This window comes from Lissotriton helveticus, chromosome 2_2 (assembly GCF_964261635.1).
Source record: "Lissotriton helveticus chromosome 2_2, aLisHel1.1, whole genome shotgun sequence".
Lineage (NCBI taxonomy): Eukaryota > Metazoa > Chordata > Amphibia > Caudata > Salamandridae > Lissotriton > Lissotriton helveticus.
The window spans coordinates 66569218-66582630 of record NC_136060.1 but is presented as its reverse complement, the minus strand read 5'-3'; the positions used below and the strand labels follow the sequence as shown (position 1 = coordinate 66582630).

Below are 13413 nucleotides of genomic sequence, written 5' to 3'. Positions count from 1 at the left end.
ATCAGGAGGTGCGCACTCGTCTGCGCTCAGAATGTCCCCGGCCAGATTTGGCAGACAAGCTAGCTTGTACTCCGGAGGTGGATCCCACAATTCTGACTTACCTCAAGAAGTTTACCAAGGATCCCTCTAAGGGTATTGATCGTTCCTGGCGTATATGCCAGGATAAGCTTCTGGATTTGCTTGGTCCTCTGACCAAATTGCTGGATCTGGGGTATCTCGCAAAACAGTCTTATTCTTCTATTGACCCTGATGATTTAATTGGTTGGGCTCAGCGAGCAGTGTGCATGTTGGGAAACGCCAATTGTGCTCTGTCCACGGAGCGTCGGCGGTCCATTCTTTTAAAGATGGATCCGAAATTGACAGAATTGGCCTCTTCGGAATCGGGCCATTTGGCTCAGGGTCTGCTGTTCGGACAGCCTTTTCTTAAAGAGCTAACAAAGTTCGTAGCAACTTTCAGTGGCCTGGATAAGGCGCAGAATTCTCTTCGTAGAGCTTTCCGTCCGGTTTTTGGGCGGGCCGGACGTTCAAGGGGACGTTCGTTCGGCCGAGGTTCTGGCCAGCAGCCTGGCAACCAGTCCCAACAGGGAGGTAATCAGTCCTTCACCTCAGGTTCAAAGGCTAATTTTTACCCCTCCCGTAAAGGTCGTGGGCAAGGCAATAAAGGAGGATATGGCAGAAATCAAGGAGGAAGACAGGAGTACTCCAATTCAGGTGAGGATAATTCCTTATTCAGAGGTTGTTCTGGGGGGCAGACTGCGTTTTTTTCTAGGGAACTGGCACATGATCTCCAGCGATGCTTGGGTGTTGCAAACAGTTCAGGGATACAGGATAGAGTTTTACAGCTCCCCCTGTCAGTCTCGTCTTCCTACTCCCCTTCATTTTTCCCTTCAAGATCAAAAGATCCTCTCCGAGGAAATCACATCTCTTCTCGCAAAAGGGGCTGTAGTTCGAACAACACGCCATCCTCAGGGGTTTGTGAGCAACGTCTTCCTAGTGCAGAAGAAAGGGGGCGGAGCACGATTAGTTCTCAATCTCCGAGACTTCAACGGCGGGGTGGTCTATCGCCACTTCAAGATGGAAGGCATCCATCTACTCAGGGATCTTCTTCGCGAGGGCGACTGGATGGTTCGCCTGGATTTGAAAGACGCGTACTTGTCGGTCCCACTGTTTCAACCACATCGCAGGTATCTCCAGTTTCAGTGGTTGGGGATTTGGTACGAGTACACGGTACTCCCATTCGGCCTCTCGTCAGCACCTTGGTGCTTCACGAAGCTTCTTCGGCCGGTTGTGGAATTTCTGAGGGCGCGCGGTGTTCGTCTGATAATTTACCTCGACGACATTCTTCTGATGGCTCAATGTCCGATTCAGTTGCAAACGCACTTGAATTGGACGGTGGACCTTTTGCAATCTCTCAGATTTCTAGTAAATCCTCAAAAATCTCTTTTGCTTCCCACTCAGTCGATCGAGTTCTTGGGATTTCTGGTGGATTCGATCTCTTGTCAGCTCCTGCTGCCATCCCAGAAGATCAGGTCCATCAAGAGGGAGTTGAAATCACTCTTGTCCGAACGGAGTGTGTCGTTGAGATCGATTGCTCGGATTGTCGGCCTTCTGGCTTCCTCAATTCAGGCAATTTTTCCGGGTCCGTTGCATTACCGGGCCCTTCAACGGCTCAAGATCAGACATTTACAGAAAGGACTGAGTTATTCTGATCTGGTTCCTCTTTCGGAGGAGGCCAAATCAGAGATGCTATGGTGGCTTCAACACATGGAAGCTTGGAACGGGAAAGCCCTCTTCGGGTCTACCCCGGATGTCGTTCTGGAATCGGATGCCAGTCTTCGAGGCTGGGGAGCCCGTTGCGGGTCGGTGACGACAGGAGGTCGTTGGTCGCGCGAGGAATTGGATCTTCATATCAATTGTCTGGAGCTCCTGGTGGGCTCATTTGCGATCCGTTGTCTTGCCCCGCAAGCGACGAATTGTTGCATACTTCTCCGCATGGACAACATTTCTGCGGTTCGGTACGTCAACAAACTAGGGGGGACGAGATCGAGACTCTTGGCGGAGATCGCCAAAGATTTCTGGCATTATTGCCTCCAGCGGAGGATCACTCTTATTGCGGAGTATCTCCCGGGTCGCGACAATCAGGTGGCCGATTGGCACTCTCGACATCTGCTGGATTTCAGCGACTGGAGGCTTCACCCCAGGGTGTTTCGGAGTCTCTCCCGCATTTGGGGTCGTCCGTTGATAGATCTGTTCGCTTCCCGCCTCAATGCTCAACTGCCCAAGTTTTACAGTTGACGTCCAGATCCGTAGGCCCTGGCCACGGATGCCTTTCTGCAGCACTGGCCTCACCACCTCTGTTATGCGTTTCCCCCGTTCGCAATGATTCCGCGGGTGTTGGCTCGGACACAGCTCTTTCGGTCGGAGATCATTCTGATAACTCCTCTTTGGAGGGCTCAAGCTTGGTTTCCGGATCTGATGGAGATGAGTTGCTCCACGCCGCTCCTTCTTCCTCAGAAAAAGAACCTGTTGTTGGATCCCCTGCTCAACCCTCATCCTCTCATTCGGTCAGGTCAGCTCCGGTTGGTCGCGTGGCGGATTTCGGGGAACGCTGGCAGGTCTCGGGATTATCTGGAGACGCTGCAAAGTTTATCGGAGAGGCCTGGGCCCCCAATACCCACAAGCGTTATGTCTCCGCTTGGCGACGATGGGGTACTTGGTGTTCTGAACGGGATTTGGATCCCGCTTCAGCAGATGTTACTGTAGTGGTGAATTTTCTCGCTTCTCTGGCCTCTTCAGGTCTTGCTTACAGGACGGTCAATTCTTTTCGCTCTGCGATTTCTGCGGGCCATGACATGGTTGATGGGAAACCTAAGGGGGAAACATCCCTTAATTTCTAAACTTCTACGGGGTGTCAGGCTGGTAAATCCGCCTTGTCCCAAGTATGTGACTCTCTGGGATGTCTCCGTTGTTTTACGTTTTCTGGAGTCTTGGCCTGCTAACGCTTCCTTGTCCCGGAAACAGTTATCAGCAAAGTTGACAATGCTTTTATGTTTGGTATCCTGCAAGCGGGTTTCGGATGTTCGGGCCTTGGACTTGGCGGGTAGGTCTTTCTCTCCGGACGGAGTCACTTTCACCATCTCTAGACGTACTAAATGTAATACCGCCTCTGTCACGTATCCTGTTTTTCCGCAGAATTCCAAATTATGTGTTGTACAATGCATAAAGGATTATGAGGTGAGTACAGCTCCTTTTCGGCAGGACTTGTCTGGTCAGTTAGTAATTGCTTTACAAAAGCCCTTTAAGCCTGTGGCGCCTGCTACCTTGGCGCGTTGGGTGCGTTGGCTTATGTCTGAAGCTGGAATTGATGTCTCCATTTTCGGAGCCCATTCTGCTCGGGGAGCCATGGCATCTAAAGCCTATTCTGTTGGAGTGACTTTGACTGATATTATGAAGGCCGCTGATTGGTCTTCCGATTCTGTTTTCAAAACATTTTATTTCAAGCCAATTGTTGATATTGCTTCTGTTGTGGTGGCGCAGCTTTGAACAAGCATAATCTGAGCCTCCTGTCCTGCCATAGAATTAAAAATTTGCAAACATTCGTGACAAGAATTTTCAATTCTATTAAGGACACGGAGGCGAGGATTATCCCACCCATATGTTTTATCTGCATATTTTTACTGTATGCTTGTATATGTTATGACATTGTTCTGGTTTCTTTTATTGCAATGTCTCTTCCCTACCCTTAATTCCTTGGAGTTCCTTGGTTTTGGGATGGTGTGTTACGGCTCTGATTTTTCTTTCGGGATCTGATCAGAAGTAAGGATTTTCTGCAGTCCATTCTGTTCTTTGGCCTCCGCTGTTGGTTTCCGGACTTGTAGCTGTTTGCTGCGTCTTCCGGCTACTTGGTTCCTGGGATTTCCTTCACCTGTTTTCGCCTTCCTTTGGACTTGGGATGTCTCCTGCTGGATGGCTCCGGTTCACTTGAGTTGACTTTTGACTTTTTTCTGATTAACTGTTACGCAAAGAAAGAGGAAGTGATATCCTCTATCCGGTTTATATAGGGATACAGTCTCTATGGTAGCCCAGGTGTTCATGGGTGTTGTAGTTTCTGTTTTCTTTACTGTATTCCTATTGGCTGCTGTCTGTAGTAAAGAAATGGAGAAAGCATAATCCTCGCCTCCGTGTCCTTAATAGAATTGAAAATTCTTGTCACGAATGTTTGCAAATTTTTAATTGTAGGACTTGTTAGTTCAATGTGCATGCATAGTTCATTTTTGTTCTATACACGTTTTAAACATACCCTTAGTATCGTCTTAATATGCGCTAAATACATCAATGCAGGTGTGCTTATGATACGACTCGGGTTAGCACTTCCTCCTTTGTAAGTGCGCTCCCATTATTAACTACTTGACATACCTGCCATGGATTTTAAACATCGTAGGATTTACCACATCTATTAGAGTCTTTACTGTAAACCTCGGGTTGTGGATTATCGGCGCAGTGAAATGATGTTACACGGCGCGCCACTTTGTATGAGAAACAGTAGTCTTGGTTACCACCCCAGGTGTTTATCATCACTAATTACATGTTTTTATTTTTTTCTTGGTATTTAAACCTGCGTTTCCGAGCATGTTTTTTAACTTCCCGCCACTTGAGAAGGACGAAGGACGTGAGCGCTAAACATTTATATACGAGGTAATTAAAAAAAAGCCATGTTAGCCTAGGTAGATATGAAAGAACTCTCATAATTTGAAGAGTTCGCCTCTTTTTTCTTTCGCTGGGTACTTTCGGTGAGAGCTTTTATCTCGTAAACGTCATTTTCGATAAGAGTTTTCTTATTTTATAATCTTGTAGGTTTGCGGTAAATGGGAACCTACGTTTCTCTTTGAAATAAGGTTGTTTCAGAGTAGGTCACGTTTTTAAGATATTGACGCAAGGGACCTTGCGAACTGGCTACTTCCTAACCATTACCGAGATTGGAGTGATTTCGTAATTCTATATACACAGTTACGCAAATTTAAACATCTTTGCTGTGATTAGATATATAATTGGTTCGGTATAACAATGTCTAACAAGCATGATTTTATAATTAATAGGTGAATTTTTTACTATTGTCTCACAGGTTACTTAGCTTTTCTTATGTTCCCGTGGGCTTCGCACGATATGATGTGTTAATTGGTTGAAATCCATGAGATGTTCCTAATATTTGAATTACATGGTGTAAATATTAGGAAGTTGGCCTTATAATATATGACACATTAATAAACAGGTCGTTTTTACATTGAGCCTTTTCTTTTGTACTTCAGATGGACGTTTTTTAAATTTTCCTGTGCACTACATACAAATAAAGTGAAGGTTTTGCAACGAGTAATACTCCTTCAAGGTATGTACACCCTCATTATGGGGAGATAGTAACCATCTGCAGCCCTATCTGTTTAGAGATGGTTTAAGGCATAATCTAGCTTAAATTCGGTTGACCACCCTTATGGATAGTTGGCTGCAGGTAGATTTTTCGATATAAGCTTCCCAGTTTATTGGGTATTTAAATAGAATTATGAGTGTATTCCGTATGCTGGATACACGAAATTCGGTGTGTGTGCATGAGCGGTTGGGAGTATGTTTGGTTATTGTTTCTTTACTAATTGGGGAGAACCTTATTATAATTGTGAATGTGACCACTATATTTTGATGATTTTATAAACTTAGGTGAAGGTGCCTTTTTAATGTTTGATATATATTTATATATCTTTGTGTGATATAGGTCATTAGGAACTGATGTATGTGATGGATTTTAACAGATTGTTATAATTGTTTATTTAATTGTTTATGTATTTCTTTTTTATCTTTATTTAGATTTACATGAAAACATTTTTCATAAAAGAGACAAACATCCAGCTTGGTCTTGATAAAGATGCTCCATATCTGGCAACAAACGGAAATGCGTCGGACGCTACTGTTTTTAAATTCGAGGAACTATCTAGTCATGATTTACCTATGGGACTCTGACTCTAATAAAATAGATTCTAACGAATTAATGTTTGCTTGATGATTTTGTAAGAAAATCACGTGTTATCGTCTCTTCCTCTTTTTAATTGTTTCATTATATGTATATGAATCGAAAATATATTTTTTAAGTGTCAATTTTTGTTTAATGTGGTGTTTTTAATTGTGTATATCGATGGATAATAAATGTATATGGTCACAGTAAGTTTTTCGTTGATGATGATTATGTGCTTGGATTTATAATTATATTGGGTTCTCCTGTTTGTGTTTTAAATGTGGAAAGAGTATATTTGTGTGAGATTGGAGTGTAATTTGATGTGAACTTACTTCAAGGGAATTTCTATTTTTATTACTCCTGTCCTCACCAGGGTGTCTGATGCGGATAGGGACCCTGTATCAGCCCATGAGTTGTGTGCTGTGGTTGTGTGCATGCTTGTGTTATTGCGTACCGGCGGCGGCGTCCACGACGGTCCATGAGTTGCTGGTGATGTATCAGGTACAGCCCGGAAAGACGTGTAGTGCTGGGTCCATTGTGGTGTTGACCGGGTGGAAGGGACCGTGACTCTGATTTTGCGCTCCGCGGTCCAGCTTCCACCGTCTCTGATTGGGCGGTTTCTCCGCTGCGGTGCGACTGTTTTTTTGGGGGCGGGCGCACTTTGATGGCGGTTTGCGTCACACTGTGGCAGACAGGAAATGGGCTATGTTTGGCCATACTAATATGGTGGGTGTGAGGACCGCTACTCACGGGCGGAAAATTGCATTTTACCTCACCGCCAGCACCACGGTAGTGCCTCCGCCGGCCATCCTAATAGACCCCTAGGTATGGTCTCATTTGTTTTCACTTTCAGATGGAGTAACAGACATGTTAAATTATCCGTGTCCAGAAAAGGAGCAGCTATCTGCCCTTTGTTAAAATAACAGTATTGGGAAATTCACAGTACATCCTATTATTCCAGGGAGGTATTTCCTTAAAGCCCTGAAGAAAGTCCAGCACCCTTGAGAGGCTTAAGCGGACTGAAACATGTTGGCACTAGGGGCTTTGGGCCATATACCCTGCTTGACCCTACCATATTCATTTTTAATATCCCTTACAGATCCAAGAATAAAGGGAAACTGGGATCTGTCTGTGGACTTTTAATCTTTAACTCCCCCTGGCCAATTTATTACTAAGGGCTCTCTAAAACTTGGTCGAGCCCACCCTGACTTCAAGGCATCAGGGTGACCCGATGATAAAGCATGACACCACTAGGGTGTGTGAGGCTAAATAAAACAAAAGGATTGACTTCCTTTCCCACCTACTAGTGGGTTACCATCAGCTGCTTCACATAGGGACTTCCCACCGTTACTGTATCAGGGTTTATCTGTTGCAAATCGAGTACACAATTTTGCGTACCAGAGGAGTACTTATTGCGGTTGAGTGTTAACACACGGGAGGGCGTACTCCCTCTTCAGAGTTCCTCTCTACCCTCGTGGTATATAAGAAGAGCCTTTCTCTGTATACCTATTTGTGAATCACAAGCATCTAAGCATGGCCTCGTCAACCTGGCTGAAGAACATTTTTCTAATTTTGTGTGATAGCTCTATCAAGGTGAATTTGTTCTACCGAATACTGAGTTGAGCTTTTGTCTTTTTTGGTGAGATTGTTATGTTTACTTCAGTTTCTTTATTGGTGCCTCCGGGTGTGTGGTCCTCAGAAGTAATAAAGGCACTTCCTGTGTGTTTGAATGCCAGTGGAGTCCTAGATAATGTACTGCCTATGCCGTGTCCTGCGCTTCTCCACTCATCACAATATTTCCCTGCAGATTGGAAATACTGAGCACAAAATGTGCCACCTTATATCCACTAAGATTGTTATTCAACTTAGGCCGGTGACAACATGGATATTTTCTTCTTTAGGTGTAAAACAATTATTTATTGTTATGCAGTGGTGTCCTTTTTTTGTTGAATTCAATGACAGTGGCCCTCACTTTGAGCTTGGTGGAGAGTTGAAGCACCCAAAATTGGCAGCTTTTCTATGACTTCAAACTAGTGACTGCAATGCTGGGGGAACTGAAGCATTTCTGCTGATGGGACCTCAGCTGCTTCTTTGACCTGTCAGGCTTGTATCCTACAGGGCTGCCAGTCATAGTGACAGTTCACCCTCCCCTTCAATAGATTTCCTTACCTTAGAAAGTCAAGTGAGGCGAGGCGCTCCGGGTGCAAAAAGTATGAAAAACAATATATGTCAATAAGTTGAAAAGCACACTTCTACACAATCAATCGTCTCCTGCTTTGTTTTGCTGAGGAGCGAGAAAACTGTTATCCCATAAAATCTTTGAACCATTTAATGTTCCTCCCTAATATATCATCATGTTTCTTTCCCATCAAGCAATCGAAGTCAGCCAATGCGCCTAATAAGTCCTTCTAAGATGTTCCTATAAAAACAGAAAACATCCAGTCTGCACGGTTCCAACATGGAGATAGGCAGTTTGATAAACACACCATTGTCATTAGGCAAACGGTTTACATTTACTTTTAGTAGGTGTATTTGATTTGCAACTACATTGAGGATTTTTGTTTAATTAAACTTAAAAAAGAACAATTTAATTATAGATGATTTCGATTTCATAGTTAATATTTATTCCTCTATTAAAAAAGTTCTTGCACACTGTACTGTCAGTTGCTCAACATATTCCTTTTTAAATAAGAAAAAGATGCACATCAATCACATTTAAATATTGCATAGTCCAAAAGGTATTCAAAGACATGCCTATATTTGGCCATAATTAATGAACAATGTTTACACAGTGACATATTATAGAATCAATTTTCTCTGTGCACTGTACAATTTAGCAAACGTAGACACACGTAAATATATACGAGGCTTCAAATAACTAAGCACTAACTAGTATGCATTACTCATAGAACTTTGTAAGAAACAGTGTGTTCATTCTGGGAAGCAGATTGGTACCACCATTTAGTGGAACCTGAGGCCATTCTTTTACTTTGCATTGCTAAAGCTACAGCCTGGTGTATGATTGAGTGAAGACTATTTAATTGGTTCACCAAGGATGACCTAGGACTGGGAGATTTTCCTCTAAGCGGTTTGCTTAAACAGGGTCATCTTTCGGCCCTGAGAAGGAGATCCATTGCAGTCCAGATAAATATCACTGTTATTTCTTATGCATTTTCCGTTTATAATCACTGATTCTCTTTCATCTGAAACTATCTTACAATCATGATTGCCTCTTAAAATTGTGACGGCAATGTTTTCAGCGGCACTACCGGACATTTTCCTGGAGGGCCTTATAGGATGGCTACTGTTTTGATTTTTATGTGCTCTGCCTAGTCTTGCCAAGCATTTGGAAGTGAGGTATTCGGTTTTGAGAGGCAAAGGTTTTGCTCAAAAGGTTTTATAAAAACATGCGCAGAATCATTAATAATCCCAATATACAAAAAGGGAGATAGGGAAAGCCCATCAAATTATAGACCCATATCTTTGTTGGACTCACTAATGAAAATCGCAGGTAGAGTGGTTTTGAATAAACTACAGTCATGGGCAGAGGAAAATGATATTTTAACACCCGTTCAATACGGGTTTAGGGCTGGGATGGGTACGGTCGAACAAGTGTTAAATTTTACCCTGCTACCAGGGAAGTATACTAGAGCAAAAGAGGGCTGTCTATATGCAATTTTTGCCGTTCTCTCCTCTGCATTTGACTGTGTGATACATACCAAACTATGGGAAAAACTAGAGGAGATGAACGTGGACCCAGCTATTGTTCTCTTTTTGAGACAATTATATTCTAATGCTACCGCCAAAGTCAGGTTTGGACTAGGGGGGGAATGTACCGGGTCTTTCCGCATACAAAAGGGGGTGAGACAAGGCTGCGTGCTGGCCCCATTCCTTTTCTCATTATATACCAACAGTTTAGAGAAGGAATTGGGAGCCTGCAATATTGACTCACCAAAGTATGGAAGGATGCAGATTTTCTCACTTTTGTATGCGGATGATGCCGTGTTAATGGCTAGAACGAAGGTCGGAGCTCAAAGGGCCCTAACCAAATATGTAGACTACATGGAAGCAAGGGGCCTTAAACTCAATGCTCAAAAAAAAATCCTTTGTGATGCGTTGTGGTAAAAGTGGAGCCAGGTTTAACCAACTAGACGTAGCGGGACTCCAAGTACAAGCCACTAAAACATTCCCATACTTAGGGGTCACAATTGAGGCATCCGGGGCTTGGGTTTCAGAGGTCAAAAATAGAACTCTAGCCTTCATGCGATCCATAGCGGCCATAAAACATTTTGCAAGCAAACTGGGCAAGAAACAACCTGAAATTATGCTCAATATATACGTGGCAAAATGCAGAAGCATCGCATTGTATGGAGCAGGTGTATGGGGGTATCAAGATGTAACATCGCTCCAAATTGTAGAAAATAACTTTTTAAGATATCTTCTGGCCCTCCCGAAGAGTACATCGGTCTACAATTGCCATGCGGAACTGGGAATGGAACATCTGACTGACCTGATTAGAACTCAGCCAATTCTGCTCTGTCGCAGAGTTTGGGCGACACCAGAATTGGGACTAAATCGAGGAATAATCAGCGACGTCATGACCGTAGACAATGTAAAACGTATTAAATGGCTTGAGTACGTTAGGAGAGTTCTAATGGACATTGATAGGCCAGAATGGTACAACAATCCCGAATCTATTGGGGAAATCCCGAAGAAAGCCCTAAAAAAGCTGTGTATGGAGCATTTTAATATCCTACGGTTTGGAAGTGAAGTCAGCAAAAAATCTGTGCTCGACCACTAGCTGTTGCTGACTACCCACAAAATACAACCTTACCTAAGCCTTGTGACTTTGGGGTTTGAACGTTTTATCCTCACTAGATTCAGGTTTAATATTTTTCACCATATAGTTTCATTCCCAAACAAAAATGATTGGAGCAGAACTTTGGCTGTTTGCCCATGTGACAAGGTGTCTTCCCAGACCACTTTCCAGCTGGTTCTATTTTGCAAATTGTATAAGAAGGAACGCACCAGATGGATAAAACAATATTTGAGAGGTGGGGCCTGGCGGCAGTGTAGGCCTGCGTATTTGAACTTGCAACTACTGGGAAACCCTCTATGCATAATGACTATGACAATGTTTTTAAAAAGTGTTCTGAAACAACGGAGCTTATTATGAACTATCCACTATTCGATTGAATCATTCCAATGGATTTAATACCTTTTTAAAAAGAATATTATGTATGTTTGTATTGATATATTTTTTGTATGAATTGCTTTTATGATTTTTAATATGTGAAACTCGAATAAAGCCTTGAAATTTGAATTTGAATTTGAGAGGTAAGTCATGTTCTCATTTGAAGCCACAGAAAGAAATATTGATTACATATGGTGTTAATGACCGATGAATATTGAGCAGATGCCATGCCCTACAGTTATTTGAACTTCAACTAGCATATACATATTAACATATTTTCCATTGCAATGCAGTACCTCAAGGAGAAACATATCTGCACTATGCACGAATTAGTAATAGCAGAAAAAGTTAATTTTTTTGTGTATTTGCATTACTCTTTATATGTATATATCAATTTGAATTTATACTCATAGTGCATATTTTGCAATGTGCACTCATTTTTATTGAACTATCTAGCTATCTTCAGGCTTGATAGAATTGATTTTAGTGTTATTCTAAATTATTACTGTATGCTACTTTATTGCTTATTTACCTTAGACACCACTACTTTTTTCAAGATTATGGTTTGATTCTTTTGCTGCATGCTACTGCTATATTATTGTTGAATTATTTTACGAGTTATACTTATCTATATTGTATTTTTGTGAATACGTATTACGTCTGTTGTCATCATGTAAGTTTAACCTACCTCAAAAATTCTTCCAATTTAAGTGTGACCTATCAATTCTACAGAGGAGATGGAAGGAGGACTTTTCTTTATGTATCTAGCAACAACAAAAGCTGACAGACTGCCGACGAACAGAAAAAGTGCATTTTACTTTATTAACATAAATCTGAGAGTCAGATTATTTTTAGATCACTAACCCTAATTGTGCCAGTGCGGGTGATCTCAGTGAATATGTTGATGCCATGCAGCTGTTAGAAAAGAGGTTGTAGCCCAGTATTACAGTGATCCTTGAAAGACATAGGGGTATATTTACAAGAAAAGAAAAACAGCGGTGCATCAAAAAATTACCGCCATGATGCAACTAATTGTAACGCCATGTTAGCATTGTATTTACATTGCAACGCTCTATGGTGTTAGGAAAAGGCAGCTATCATAAGAACTGACACTGTTGTGTGTGCCGTGTTGTAAGGTAATTTACGCGAATGCTGCAAAAGTGACATTCAGCCATTTAGCAGCTAGAAAATAGACTCCAGCCATCCTAGCGCTAGTTTTGTGCTCTTACCCGGCAAAAAACATACCCTGATACGTACAAAATATAAATTACACAAACTGAAAGCAGAAATGGAGCTATCCAGAGTGAGCACAGCCCAGGACAACGACCCCAGCAACACCACTACCAACCAGGATGACCAGCTAGAGTCCTAGGGGAACAGGAAATGAAAGTGCAAGTTCGGTCAGTAGGAAAATGAGATCTTGATCACAAATGGGAGGTAGCACCAAAACTAGCCCTTCATCAGCTCCAAAGTGCCATTGGGGAGGAAAAGACTATATGGCAGACCATAGTGGACAAGGTGAACAGTGTTGCCAAAGTCAAGAGCACTGTGACACGATTGTAAGCACTAGACAAAGGAGAAACTGGCAAACAATCTTAAGGAAGCCTTGCGTACCTGAGGTTATAGTCCAGAACCCCAGGACAACCTTGAACCCTTTGAGGAGGTTTCCACTCTCATCTCTGAGGAGTCAGTGATTGGAGCTGCGGGACAGGACAGTGCTGGCTATGACAAACTACAACAGCAACAGGGTAAATCTCAACAATGGTCAATGTGTTGAACTACATCACATCATGCAGTGCAGGCAGCTATGTCCCAGTGCTCTGCGGTGCTGTCTGTAGGCCAAAGGATAGAATTCTAGGCCATCTATGGTTAAACATGACATCAATGGAAGGCTCATGGGCATTTTGATATTATGTTGGCATGGGGAAGGCCGCATGCCTTCTAGTTGTGCTACCCTATGTCAAAAGGAAAGGGCAGCAATCCACTGTGTCTACAAAACATGGTGCATTCCTGTCCTTTCTGCCAGTGCTGGTGCACAAACAGAAGACGTCCACCAAAGCAGGCACGCTTGCCCCATAATAAAATGGTACATGCGTTGTTGCCAGTCATCTGAATGTGCACAGTATAGAAGAAAATACAGGGATGCGTTGTTTTCTCGGAACCACAGCGCAACCCTGCACTTTGCTAATTACACAGCTTGTCGCACCAGGGTGGTTTGTGG

At 42.8% G+C, this 13413-nt stretch overlaps 1 long non-coding RNA gene across 1 annotated transcript; it reads left to right on the top strand.

Moving 5' to 3' along the window:
• The first annotated feature begins 4650 nt into the window (after nucleotides 1-4650).
• Nucleotides 4651-6077, top strand: LOC144821728 (uncharacterized). The gene is made up of 3 exons (XR_013608407.1): nucleotides 4651-4695; nucleotides 5307-5383; nucleotides 5854-6077. It is a non-coding gene; the product is annotated as an uncharacterized LOC144821728 (long non-coding RNA).
• Nucleotides 6078-13413: the final 7336 nt, after the last annotated feature.